Source organism: Pleurodeles waltl, unplaced genomic scaffold, assembly GCF_031143425.1.
Source record: "Pleurodeles waltl isolate 20211129_DDA unplaced genomic scaffold, aPleWal1.hap1.20221129 scaffold_86, whole genome shotgun sequence".
Lineage (NCBI taxonomy): Eukaryota > Metazoa > Chordata > Amphibia > Caudata > Salamandridae > Pleurodeles > Pleurodeles waltl.
This window is the reverse complement of record NW_027150400.1, coordinates 239,246-253,490: the sequence shown is the minus strand read 5'-3', so window position 1 is coordinate 253,490 and position 14,245 is coordinate 239,246. Positions and strand designations below refer to the sequence as shown.

Sequence of the window (14,245 nt, the reverse complement as noted above, 5' to 3'; positions counted from 1 at the left end):
TGCAGTGTTATTATCTCTGCTGTGGTCATGCAGTGTTATTATCTCAGCTGTATGTATGCAGTGTTATTGACTCTGCTGTGGTCATGCAGTGTTATTGACTCTTCTGTGGTCATGCAGTGTTATTATCTCTGCTGTGGTCATGCAGTGTTATTATCTCTGCTGTAGTCATGCAGTGTTATTATCTCTCCTGTAGTTATACAGTGTTATTGACTCTGCTGTGGTCATGCAGTGTTATTGACTCTGCTGTGGTCGTGCAGTGTTATTATCTCTGCTGTGGTCACGCAGTGAGATTGACTCTGCTGTGGTCATGCAGTGTTATTATCTCTGCTGTGGTCATGCAGTGTTATTGACTCTGCTGTGGTCGTGCAGTGTTATTATCTCTGCTGTGGTCATGCAGTGTTATTGACTCTGCTGTGGTTGTGCAGTGTTATTATCTCTGCTGTGGTCATGCAGTGTTATTGACTCTGCTGTGGTCATGCAGTGTTATTATCTCTGCTGTGGTCATGCAGTGATATTGACTCTGCTGTTGTTATGCAGTGTTTGGGAGCAGACTCCACAATTAATCATTCTGTGTTTTAACTGATACTAAAGAGTCACAAATGCAGTCTTTTTACTGTGTTTAATATAACAGAGATGTTAACCTTGGCCTTGCCCGACTCATGTGTTCAAACTGCACATTTCAAATGTGCGAGACTCAGTGCCTGACGCTCATTCTTTTCTCCCCCCGACAGTCCATGAAAAGCCTGAAATGTGACCTTCATTACTTGATTAATTGCACAAAATTCAGTAGCTCTAAGGCCTTGTTTGCACTGCAACATTATTATATTGAATTATTTTTATGTTCATGATGTTACTGGAGAGGACAGATTTACAACTGTACACAACTGAAGGCCGGTTACTGAGGCCGGACTGAGGTACTGTGTATATTTTTTAATGTGGAATTGTTCTCTCTGTAGGACAAATGCAGAGTTACTCATTAGATGTAGAGGGAAAGTCATGTGACCATGTGATGTGGTTTCTGTTGTACTGTTGGGTTATATAATGCAACTTCCTTCATCAAACCACACAACCTGTTCAGTTTCTCTGTTCAAAAGTGTAAAAAAACTCACAGTGTCGGAAATGAGCCACGTTCTTTCACATCCCGCTTAGAGAGCAGACTCCAGGTTAGTCTGTTTATCAATCTGCAACTGGAACATGTTTCAAATGTTTTATTCTGGCCTATACTGAGCAGCATGACGCATGCGCCGTGGCTCTCATTTGCCTCATGCTAGACCGTGACCAGGCCTGACAATTGAGCACAGAAGGGTTCAATTCCCGCTGCCAATGATATCTTACATTTATTTGCACGTTGCACGTTTTGAATTCCCTTCTTTCTATTCTGCATTGATTTTTTATGTTTAAATAAACCTTCGTGGTTTGTACTTTGAACCTTGTCTTGTGTAGATTTACCTGTGGGGATTTTCCATGTAAATTCTCTAGTTTTACATGATTTACGTTCAGGGCTCTCGTCTTTAAGACAGTCACACATAGCCCTGACCCTTCATCCTTCTGGATGTAAAAAGCGGCGACCGCCTGTTCCGGGCATTTGTGCAGCGCACCGGGCGCCGCTGGGTCAGAGTCTGATCCGGCTCATGACAGGATGTTGTGTTTGTTGTTTTCTGATCCCAGTCCTGATGTGCGGTGTGGTTGTTTCTTGGCGCTAAGGGTATATGATTGTGCTGTGTCATCATCATAATAACTTTATTTCAATCACCAACTTCATAAAAGTACAAACAAAGCAAACATGATCACAGTAGTGCACACATAAACAAAAAACATAACTCAAAGGTCAGTAACACGTAATTCTTCACAAATCCTGCTCGAGTAGTACTACAACATAATTGCTTGGAGCTATGAATAGAGGGCGCCGGGATTAAAATTAATTATAAAATCAAATCAGTTATGCACAGAATCAAATCAACAAGTCGGTTGCTATACTTGATGACTATTGTTGTTTCAGAAGATACCACCAGCCTTCCCTTGAAAGTTTTAGGGTAAGTTATGCAATGCATACTAAAAACTACAACAGCCTCATTAATAAGTGCAAATGCTTAGAGGAGGGGATCCACTTAAACAATAAAAGTGCAAGTGCAGAGAGAATTTGTGGTCTTGGAGCAGAGAGACAGAGTTAAAAAAGCAGAAACAGGCCACAATCACTTTGGGCTGCAAATTATGTAAAAAACTCAAAGTTAAAACCAATCTCATCAGTACTAACATTATCAGGCTAACTTCATTTCTTACTAGCACAATAACTCATGTGTTTAAAATTGCTGCTCCCATTTCCAAATTGTGCAACAGCAGTAAAGAGCAATAGCTAAGAGTGACATATGTCCCACTTAGGATCCAAACTTTCGATATTAGCAGTATGTTTGTTGTTAGAAATTGGGTTTCTGGTTGTCAGAGTGTGTACCCTATACAAGCAGGAACCACCACTCTAGTCAGGGTAAGTCAGACACACACTTTAAATTATCCTGTGCTCACCCTCTGATAGCCTGGCATAAAGCAGGCAGGCTTAACTTAGGAGGCAACGTGTAAAGTATTTGGGCAATACACACACAGTAACACAATGAAAACACCAGAAAAATACTCTACAAGGGTTTGGAAAAATAGAGAATGTTTATCTGAGCAACACAAGACCAAAATGACAAAACCCCAATAAATAGAAGTCGAGATATGATATTTTTAAAGAATAAACTGAAAATAGTGCTTAGAAGTCACTAGCTGTCAAAAGGTTACTTCAGGTCACGGGGGACCGCTGCTAATCTGAAGTTCAGGCCGACCGCGATGGAGGGAAGGCCACCCGAAGAACCCAAGCAGGGTCCACTGAAAAAGTACCTCAGATGGAGCAAAGCATCAACGTCGAGGACACGATGCATTGACCTGTTCCATGCAGACGGGTCTGCATCTTTGGCTCCATTGGAATCCAGACAATGCGCCATCATCGAGCAGAGCAGAGCGTCGTCATTAAGTCGTGCAAGCTGTTAATCAACTGTCGCTGAACGGCCTCTGCGTCGAAGGACGATGCATCTGTTCCGACAGGCATAGTGGTGACGATGCATCCGTTTTTGCAGAAAGCAGCTACAGAGCCCACTTCTGTGGCACCTCAGGTAAGGGTAGGATTCACAGATGACAGTGTCCAGCAGCACCAGCAGAGTTGCAAAAAGTATTTTGTGTTCCGGAGACTTCAGTAAACAGGAGGCAAGCTAGCAAGTCCTTGGAGTCACTTCGGGGTCAAGTCCTTGTCCTCAGCAGGGCAGAGACCAGCAGGCAGCCGAGCAGAGGAGCAAAGCAGAGAAGCGGTTCCACAGAACAGTCAGTCCAGACAATGTTCAATCCTAATGCTGTTTACACTCAAATTCGCCCATGTAAAATGACCCCAGACGCCACTGAAGGAATCACCCCTGTTATTGAGATTATCATAGAGAAAAGGAATCTTGAAAGAAGTAATTGGAGGTCTGTGTAATTCACCTATATTGCCCTTACAAAAATCAAATAAGAAATGAAGGATTGTACAAGACCCCCGAAAGATTAATCAGATTGTCATTCCATGATTTCCTGGGGTACCAAACCCTGCTGTGATATTGTTTCATATTCCCTCAGGTACAGAGTAGTTTATGGTCATTGATCTTTGCCAGGCATTTTTCTCTGTTTGTGGCTCGAAGAGAGCCAGTATCTCCTCGCGTTTCAGTCCCAAGTGAAAAACCTTGTGTGGTGCTGCGCCCCACAAGGCTATACAGAGAGTCCTTCAAATTCTTAAAAATAATTTAGTGACTTTGCAGTTATCTTGTAGCTCGACTCTAATCCAATACATGGTCTACTGATTGTGTCAATGACAAAGGAAGCTTGCAGACAAGACACCATAGCTTTACCTAATCAGTTAGCTCTGAATGGACATTAGGTTTTGCCTGAGACGTTTCAGTACTGTCAGGAGGTAGTCACGTACCTAGGTCACCAAATATCAAAAGGAGCGCAACAAGTGTCTCATGAACGAATAGAGACAGTTCTTAAAATGAAATGAAGCTTTTCATCCGCTTTGGTAAACAGAAAATCTGGATTTTGTTAAAGACACAGAGGCTAATATTATGCAGCAATTCCTTTATTGTCCACTCAGTAGCCATTATGAAGTCACCAGAACTCATAACATTCTAAACATTCTAAAGACTATAAAACTCCTTGGCACACGTCCACCTCCCTCTTTTATTGAAGCTGCAAGGTTACTTCATGAAGCAGAACTTGTTCCAAACGGAATCCTCCTCACACGTCAAAATCCTGTATATGTCCACGTCCGCTTAATCTTGACCTGCCAGAAAAAGCAAACAAATTAGAGAGGGATAGACAACAGGGAGGGATAATACGCTGTGTCTTTAATAAAATCCAGATTTTCTGTTCACCAAAGCTGATGAAAATCTACATTTTATGTCAGGACCCAGAGGCTGACAGTATGCAAGTTCAAAGCTTTGCAATCAATGACTTTGCTGCATTATCTATTAGTATGAAATAAAAGTGTTGAAAAGTAGAAACAGAAGACCAGTCAGCACAATATAGGATATCTTGCAAGCTTGCCTCCAACAAACAAGCCTTGGAAGCTGCAGCTCCTCTCACCGAATGGGCACCAAACACATTCACGTCTACACCAGCTCTGTACATTAATTCTGTCACCCATCTAGCTAGACTAGGTGCAGACACCCCTTTGTGTGGTTGTTTAAGTGAAATGAGAATCTGAGTCACTCCAGCCTGTCTCAAACATTCAGTTCTATTTTCATACTCTTTCACACAATTAACCACACACAAGTCCTTTCTTTCTTCAAAATATGAATAACAAATTCAAATTGAATACGTCTTAGTTATCTGCCTTAAATGAAAACATATTACTTCTGGAGTATAAGATCTTTGAGATATTTCCAAGGCTTGTACATCAGACATTCTTCTAAAAAGACCAAACACAGCAACATTGCTAGCTTGAAAGACAAATCTCTTACACTTAATTTCTCCTTCCATTTCCAACTTTCATTGAACCTCAGAACTTTGGCAACATCACAAAGTGAAGTTTATCTCAGCCCTGGTGGCTTAGCAATTCTAATACTGCACAAAAGTCTCCTAACCATAATATCCTGACCTACCGATAACCCTTTGACCAAAAAATGTCCGGCAGCAATTGCCGACTTAGACATGTTTACTGTTCTGTAAGCCAAGCCTTTCTCAAATAACTGAGATAGAAAATGTATTATCTCAGCTACATCCACTGAAACGGGATCCAGATCTCTGTCCATTCAACAGCAAACCCATTTGTCCATTGCCAATCTATTCCTCTTTCTAGTTCCTGTTGCCCACAATTCTTTGATAAGTCCAGAAGCCTCTGATGAAAGGCCTGGCTTCCTCCAAACTCTCCTGAAAGATCCCACCCCACCAGTATTAACTGGTCGGAAATTACTAGATAGTGAATGGCTCCCTCTGGCCCTTGTAAGATTTCTGGAAACTGAGGGAGCAACAGAGGATAATCTACACTCATCTACAACATGATCGGGTCCCAAGCGTGGGACCTCCACAATGGAGTTACTACCACAACTTTCTCTTTCCATCTGCGTATCATGCCCATTACCCTGCTTATCAATGCAAAAAGTGGAAAAGCTTATGGGCGAAGACCTCTCCAATCCTGAAGGAAGGGATCTACCTCTTCTGCCTCCGGATCTGGCCTCCAACTGAAAATCTTTTCAAAGGAGCTTTTACTCTGTTTGCAAAAACATCTACCAGAAATGGACCTCTAAACCTCTCTAGCTCTCTTAAAACATTCCGATCCACCATTTAATCGCTTGAATCTAGGAAATTCCTTGACAATCTGCCTCTGCTTTCCGTAGACCTGGAATATGTTCCGCCTGAACTTTCAGACCTCACTGAAGACAATAGTCCCAAAATATCTTTGCCAAATCTGCTAAGCCCCTTCAACGTGCACCTCCTAGTTTGTTGACATATCTCACTGCTGAGACATTGTCAATTCTCAGCAGTACAGAACACTTGACAATTTTGTCTGCAAAACATCTCACATAGAAGGATCTTGCTAAAAGTTCTAAACAGTTTATATGCAAATTCTTTTCCTGTTCTGTCCAATGACCCCCCAGTGCATTTTGATCCTCATCTCGCACCCCAACATCCCAAAATTACATCTGATTCCACAATCAAGTCCGTATTCTCTCCAATAATTGTGCATCCATTCCATACCTCGATATTCCTCAACCACCATGTCAATTCCTCTTTTGCTTTTAAAGTCAGACATGCAGATTTTGAATAGTGTAAACCATCTTTTAAATGTTTCGCCTTCAAACTCTGTAAAGCCCAATAATGCAAAGGGCCAGGAAAGATAGCTTGGATTATAGAATCTAAAAGACCCCCAACGGGGGGGCGTGGCTGGGCGCCATGACGGTAGCAGCCTCCCTATGAGGCTCCCGTCCTTCTCTCCCTGTCCCAGGAGATACCTGACCTGCATGGGCCCTACAAACCAGCTGGCAGTGGGGCTGAAGATATGGAGTGTTCAGCGAAAGCACTGCGGGAGCGCTTTTAGCCCCAGGGACCATTTTTTGAGGCTGATATTTCGATCGTCGTGGAGCCGCGAGTGATCCAAGATGGCAGCTGCCATCTCTGGCACCGTGCTGAAACCCCGCTGACGCGGCGGAGATCGCCCGGACGACCCGGCTAGGAAACTGTCAGTTCAGGGACCGCCCGAGCCGCAGGATCGGCCAGTGGGAGCGGCGTGGGGGCAGATGGACGCCCGAGGACTTGCCGAGCCCAAATTCGAAGAGCGCAACCAAACTTGAAAACCCCCTACTTTGATTTGATCTGAACCCAAATGGAACGAAGGCCAGGGGGACACAAACTGAGTTGAACGGAGTGTAAAAGCAACATTCCAAGAGGCGCTCAACCGCGGGAACCCCAGGTATAGCATCGACCACCTGGTAAATTATTCAAAAACTTCCAATAAGAGGCGCACAAAAGACCTCACCCCTTTGGAGATACGAGGAGAAAGCCACTAGAACTATTAAAACCTGGTTCCCCCCACCCCCCAGGACCGCATCTTCCTGCAGGAAAGGAAAGGAAAAGAGCGGCCTTGTTGATGACCGTGGGAGGGATCGAGCGGGGCAGACCTGAAGCCCCATTGGAGCAGAACGAAATACTGAACACCTGAGCGGTGAGTTAGGACGAAAGTTGGTCGAGACCACTGCTAGGCGCTTGGGAAGAAAGAAGGGGCTATAAGGAGAGAAACAATCCCACAAACAGAACAAGCCTGACCCCTTATGTGAAAGGACCCCCACTGATCTGGAACAGAACCTAACACAGTGTCTGTCTTGAAAAATGAACAGGATGGGTAGGACGGGCAAGAAAAAAGAACTAGAAACAAAAAGTGGACCCTTTCCGAGAGAGATGGCAGATCTGGGAGATCCATTAGATCCCGCTCCAGAGGGGAGGGGAGGAGACCCCACTCTTCAAGATGTCCTACTAGCTATCTCGGCATCCCTGGTCACCCTGGAAGGGAAAATCGACGCGCTGGCCTCTGATTTTACGGTACTTAGGGATGATCATCGTCGCCTGGCTGAGAGAGTGAATGCCACAGACAAACAACTTGAGGAACTACGGTCCGAGATCAAAGACAACATCAAAACAACGCTGCAAATGGAAAAAAGGATCCAAATACTAGAACTACGAGCAGATGCAGAAAACCGCTCTCGCCGGAACAATATTCGGGTAATTGGATTACCTGAGCGGGCAGAAAAACCTAACTTGGTGGAGTTCCTTGAGCGCTGGCTGAGGGAGGAGGTGGCTGAGAATGGTTTCTCCTCCTTTTTTGCAATTGAGAGAGCACATCGAGTTCCGGCTTGCCCCACCCCTCTGGGGCCCTCACCGCGACCAATAATAGCTAAATTGGTTCACTACAGGGATCGAGACTTCATACTGAACCAGAGCAGGAAGAGAGGAGACAACACGATAGATAACCAAGTGGTCCGCATCTTCCCAGACTTCTCCAAAGAGATACAGAAACAAAGAGCTTCCTTTAGGGATGCCAAACAGAGACTCCATAAAATGGGGATTCAATATGGAATGATGTTCCCGGCCAGACTGAGAGGGGTGACCAAAGCGGGCATACAATTTTTCAACACAGCCGAAGAAACCAGGCAATGGATTGACACACAATCCCAGGAAGAACAGTTACAGAGCTCTGAGATCTCTCAGTCAGAACGGCGGAAGAAAGTCAACCGCAGTAGAACCAGCAGAATGGGTAGCCCGTCTCCATCCGAAATATTGAAAGAGAGACAAAAGGCGATGGAGGCACCTGCCTCCTTTGGGAGCCCAGACCCGGACTCCTATAAACCGACACAAGAGGAACCCGAATTGTCAGGATCTGAGCTAGAATCGGATCTATCACGCTCGCCGGATAAAGTTGGCCCCAGTGTGACACCTGGCACCTCAGACTGCATCACTTGAGGAGACGTTGTCTGAACTTGATTATTGAAAATAGCAAGGCCAAAATTGAGAGGATGTTACAAGCAATGAGACGTCGAAGAGCTAATCTGAGATCATCTCTGGGCCCTACTGTGTAACAATAACTGAACTTGCAAAAACACAGGAACAATGTTGATCCAGTATATTACCTGCCCCGGGACGGGGAGATGGTGTCACAGTGCACCTTAGATTTGAGATAAGAGCACCCCCCCCCCTATTTGACACATTGGATTATAGCTTTTCTTTGGTTTGGGCGAGAGACGTTCCTACTTTTGTCCTGGGGATGGGGAGTTTGGATGTTAGTTATAGGGGTTTAGGGGTGGGGACAACTGAGCTTCTGATAAGAATTTCTACAAACAAGGCGCTAACATGGATATCTACTAAACTGGGAGGAACGAGTGGCAGTGCTAGTGAAGGGGTACTTGGCCAGGTGGGGAGAGGGAAACACCAATATGACGACATTAAATTCATATAAATTCCTCACATGGAATGTAAGAGACATGCACTCGATGACTAAAAGATATAAAAAAAAATCATATTTGTGCATTCACTCTAGAAAGTCACACAGATGGAGTTGGGGTGTGCCGTGCTTATCTTGATGGCCCATTACCAGGATGATAGGTCTTCCTGTGCTAGAGTTGTGGGAGGAGCTGACACTTGCACCTAAATAGGGCTGGGCCTGTCCTCACACAAAGCAGTCTCCAACCCTCTGGAGTGTGCCTGGGGACAGGGTAGGGAAAGACAGGGACTTGTGCACTACAAAAACTTCACTTTGAAGTTTGCCAACTTCAAAGACAGAAATGGGTATAAGTACTGGACCTCTGACACCACATAGCTAGAACACTTTTGAACTGAGGACATTCTGCCAGGAAGAAGAGCATGATGCTGTAGGAGGGACTGTCACTCTGCTTGTTGCTTTGTTGTGTTGGCCTGCTTCTTGCTGCTTCTGTCCTGGGAGTGAAAGGACTGGACTTTGCTTTCTACATCCTGCATTCCAAAGATCTCCAAGCACTTGAACTGAGCTTGCCTCCTGTTAGGGAGTCTCAGGGCCCTCAAAGACTTCACTTACCAGGACATGTGCTCTCTTGTTGAATGTCGTGACTTGACAAGTGGTGCTAAAACCAGTTCCTGGGCCCTTGCAAAAGAGTTCTGGTGCAACCAAAAACAAACTAGTGCATCGATGTCCAGAATGACATCAGGATCGGCACCGCTCTGTGACTCTGTGCCACTGCCTGCACCAGAGCCATGTTCCTCGCTCAGTGCAATGACTGCGACCTTCACCGCAGGCCCGACGCTGCTGCAGCACCTTCAAAGTCTTGCCACAACATGAGTCTCAAGCGCCACGTCACTGACATTCATGGCACCCGACTCCGACTCTGCCGCAGCAAATGTGGCCTGTGGTGTGATCGTGGCACACAAAGTCAACACCTCACATCTTAGCTGCTTGATTCATCGACCATGTCATAAGGAACTGATGCCTTACCACCAATGCCGCATCACCTCCCCTACAACCGTAAGGAACCGAAGCCTCAACTCCCCGGTGGTGGTAAGGAACCAATGTCGCACCAGCTCCAGCAAAGCCTCACTTCCCATACTCTGAAACATCTTTGTTTCCTCATAGTTTTCCAAGGTACAGTAACCGGAGTCCGTGGGACTCTTTGACCGGCCCGCCCTCGTGAGTGGCGTCAGACTGGAGATGACCCTGTCAAGACGTTGTGATAGCCCCAGTTGGAGCTATTGTGTTTCTCAGTGCTATACTACATTTAATCTTTAAAAATGTGTATCTTTACTTGTGAATGTTGGATTTTGCTGATCTGGTCTTGTTTTACTCAGATAAATATTGGCTATTTTTCTAAGCTAGTGTGGAGTACTTTGGTGGTGTTTTCACTGTGTTACTATGTGTGTGTGTACAAATACTTTATACAATGCCTCTGAGATAAGTCAGACTGTTTGAGCCAAGCTACCAAAGGGGTGAGCAGGGGTTATCTTAGCTGTGTGACTCCCTTACCCTGACTAGAGTGAGGGTCCCTACTTGGACAAGGTGAAAACCACCGCCAACTAGAGACCCCATTTCTAATAATGACATTCTTTACTCCTTTAACTAACAAGATCATTACTGATCATAACGTGCATGATGTAGCCTGTAAAATTAACCCAGACAAAAGAATATTCAAAGATGAATTGAATGAAAGGATAAGAGTAGATAAAGAAAGAGAAGAGAAAATGAATGCTGTCCATATTACTGGGAAAGGAGAGGAGATTTTAAAGGAAACTCCTCCTGAATTGAGTCTTGAAGTGAATAAGAAAAGGAGCACTGTATACAGTATGTCAGCCAGAGGGAATTGAGACAGGCAAGAAATTAGGATGCAGTGAGTGTGGACACAGCTATTTAGTAAAAGGAAAGACCCTTTCCACTGCAGAAGCTAGCATTAAAGACCTATGTTATGTATTTGGTCAATTAGCTTATTTTCAGTGACCACCTAATTAAGTAGGAAGTTTCTATGCTGCATTAGGTTTTCTTCAAATTTACAAAATTAATTAATTAGATTCTCCTCTTGATAATTATATTAAAATAAGTAGAGGAAGCTTTAAGTAGATTCTTATTGATATTTTTGGAGCATTAATACCATCTGTAGGAGTAGCGCTGAATGATATAAAGATTAGAAAAATGTCTGCCTTGGTTGACAGCTTGCTACTCACACTGTACGCACACTGATTAATAAAGGGGTGCTTGCAATACGGGCTATGATTACACAAAACCGTCTTATGTTGGATTTGCTCCTCCCAAACAAATACGGAGTTTGCAAAGCCTTTAATTCTCGATAGGGGCGGCTCCTTCGCAATGGCGCAGAAGCGTCGCCCACTGGCTCAGAGCAAGCAGCTCAAAAATAAAACAATATTTAATTATTGTTTTAATTTTCAGCTGCTGGCTGAGCCAGCATCGGCAGGGGGGGGCTGGGCCATGGGAGGAGGGAGGAGGAGGGGAGTGAGTGCACTTAAAAGTGCGTATGTCAGTTTGGCCAGCTGTCTTAGCCCGGCAAACTGACATGCACAATTGGGTTTCTTCAGCCCGGCTGTGTTGTGCAGCCGGGTTGGAGAAACAACACAGGCACCGCTCAGACCAATCCTGACGCTGCTCTCATGCAAGGTAAAGAATGAGAGCAGCTCCAGGATTGAGTGGGAGTCTGTGCTGGTGTCCCAGGGAGTGCTGGGACACCAACTCCATCGAGAGAGGAGCAGGGCAGCCAGAGACCGAAGATAGGTATGTTTAACAAAATATATATTTTAGTATTTCCCCCTCACCTTTACCCCCCTTTTGAGATTTGAGGCAGCCGCCACTGATGCTCGAGAGTGCTGTGCTTACATTCCTCTCATAAATTATAAGCTTAATGGCTATATTGTTAATATTACACACATAAAGCATGAATTAACTGAAGCAGAAGAGACAGGTGCATGGGAAGAATCCAGATCATTTTTGGGATCGGTCGGTCACAGGTTTGGGTAGATGGGCCAATGGCTGGGGGTGCAGATGGTGGAGTTTAGAAGCTGCTGTTATCACCAATGTTTGTCACATTAGTCGGTATTGTACGTGTGTTTATTTTCTTGAAATGTTGCAAAGGACTTTCATCATTGAAGGGAAAACTTGTGGGACTAAGATGATGGCAGCAACGAGAGGAAGAAACCGAAAGAGACGGATGCCAAAGTCGAGGAGATGCAAAGTGAACTTTATGATAACTTGAGGGATTTGCAAGAGACCAAACAGAAAACCGAAGTGAATGAAAGATGCACTTTAATAAAGAATTGAAGTGATGATGAAATCATTGGGGGGGCGCTAATTTTCTATTAATAAAAATCACTCACGTGAGGTATTGCTAATATTTAAACCTGCTTACACTGTCCTTCATGTTGTTTAAACGCCATCCTGTGTCACGTGATATTAATATTGATTTCTCTTCTAAAATAAACTTTAATAGTTTCACACCAGTAAGCAGGAAAAGACTTCAGAAAAGGTCTCCTGGATGTACTAAGCCACTGATAAGCTTTGTGAACCAGCAGTCACTCACTCCTCTGGCAGTGGTTTGTGACTGTCCATAAAATGTTTAGTTACTGGTGACAACTCAAGTGAAGAAGAAGTACATGTAATGAAACAGTTCCAATTTCAAAAGTAATAAAGTGCGCTTAGAATTGAAAAAATAAAATGAAACCTTCCCTGACCGGGAATCGAACCCGGGCCGCGGCGGTGAGAGCGCCGAATCCTAACCACTAGACCACCAGGGACTGTGTGAGAATGATGCCTAAACCTCTCTAATAATGTGCTGTGGACATGTATGGTGTGTGTCCAGTTTTATATCAGGAACTAAATAAGGTAGAAAACACTGGTGGTAATTAAAGGGGGGGAAATAGCAGTAGACAAAGAAAACACACTACACTAAGGAAGAATGTGAGGAAAAAAAAGACTGCACCTTAAATGGACTGAAATCTGCTGAGAGTTCCCAGTCTCCAAGGTGTATGAGGCTCACATATCACATACTGGAGAATGAAACCATCAGTCACCAATTAACCATCAAAATACATAGTAAGTGCAATTAAAAGGAGTCAGTGCTTCTTCTGAGGGCTCCCTAAGGGCAGCTCTTAGGTTTCCAGGTGCAGGAGCAGCTCCCCCTGGCTAGAGCCCCTCACTGGATGCTGGAACCCGTGGCCCTAACGTGAGAGTGTTATAAACAGGACTACAAGTCCGAGAATGCAGTGTAAACACCTGGAGCTCATGAGGATGGTGGGACGGGCACCTCGGGGTCAGTGTTTTTTCTCAGGGCTCCCTAAGGGCAGCTCTTAGGTTTCCAGGTGCACGAGCAGCTCCCCCTGGCTAGAGCCCCTCACTGGATGCTGGAACCCGTGGCCCTAACGTGAGAGTGTTATAAACAGGACTACAAGTCCCAGAATGCAGTGTAAACACCTGGATCTGATGGGGATGGAGGGACGTGCACCTCGGGGTCAGTGTTTCTTCTCAGGGCTCCCTAAGGGCAGCTCTTAGGTTTCCAGGTGCACGAGCAGCTCCCCCTGGCTAGAGCCCCTCACTGGATGCTGGGACCCGTGGCCCTAACGTGAGAGTGTTATAAACAGGACTACAAGTCCCAGAATGCAGTGTAAACACCTGGATCTGATGAGGATGGTGGGACGGCCACGTCGGAGGTCAGTGTTTCTTTTGCTCTCACAATGTGTCTATAAATTCTGAATTATTGCACGTAAATAAAGAAAAATCGTTTACCTTCGGGTTAAACGATTCCCCATTCAGAGCCCGCCCAGCATTTCATTTATTTGTCACGAAATACTTTATAATTTCCATCTAAAATAGCCCTCCATTATATTTCATTTATTTCCGTGACAATAACTAGTTAAAACGCATGGTCTTTATTATTTGGTACTTTGATTTTTATCTCAATAATAAACTTTCATTACACCTTTCCATTTTCAAGAAAGTACACAGAGTCCCAAAAGATGAAGCCCTTACTTATTGCCCGTGATAGATTTTAAAAGCTGCATTAGTAAATATTTCAGCTGGTGGGAGCTGTGGCCATAAATAAAAAATATCAGCCCCCTAAAGTGTCATTGTGACGTCATAAATTTAAAACAAAAAAAATCCATCCTCCCCGTCGGGGAATTGAACCCCGGTCTCCCGCGTGACAGGCGGGGATACTGACCACTATACTAACGAGGA

At 44.6% G+C, this 14,245-nt stretch overlaps 2 non-coding genes across 2 annotated transcripts; both read right to left on the bottom strand.

Moving 5' to 3' along the window:
• Positions 1-12,735: 12,735 nt before the first annotated feature.
• TRNAE-CUC (transfer RNA glutamic acid (anticodon CUC)) lies at positions 12,736-12,807 on the bottom strand. Its single transcript has one exon. It is a non-coding gene; the product is annotated as a tRNA-Glu (tRNA).
• Positions 12,808-14,173: 1,366 nt separating this feature from the next.
• TRNAD-GUC (transfer RNA aspartic acid (anticodon GUC)) lies at positions 14,174-14,245 on the bottom strand. The gene has a single exon. It is a non-coding gene; the product is annotated as a tRNA-Asp (tRNA).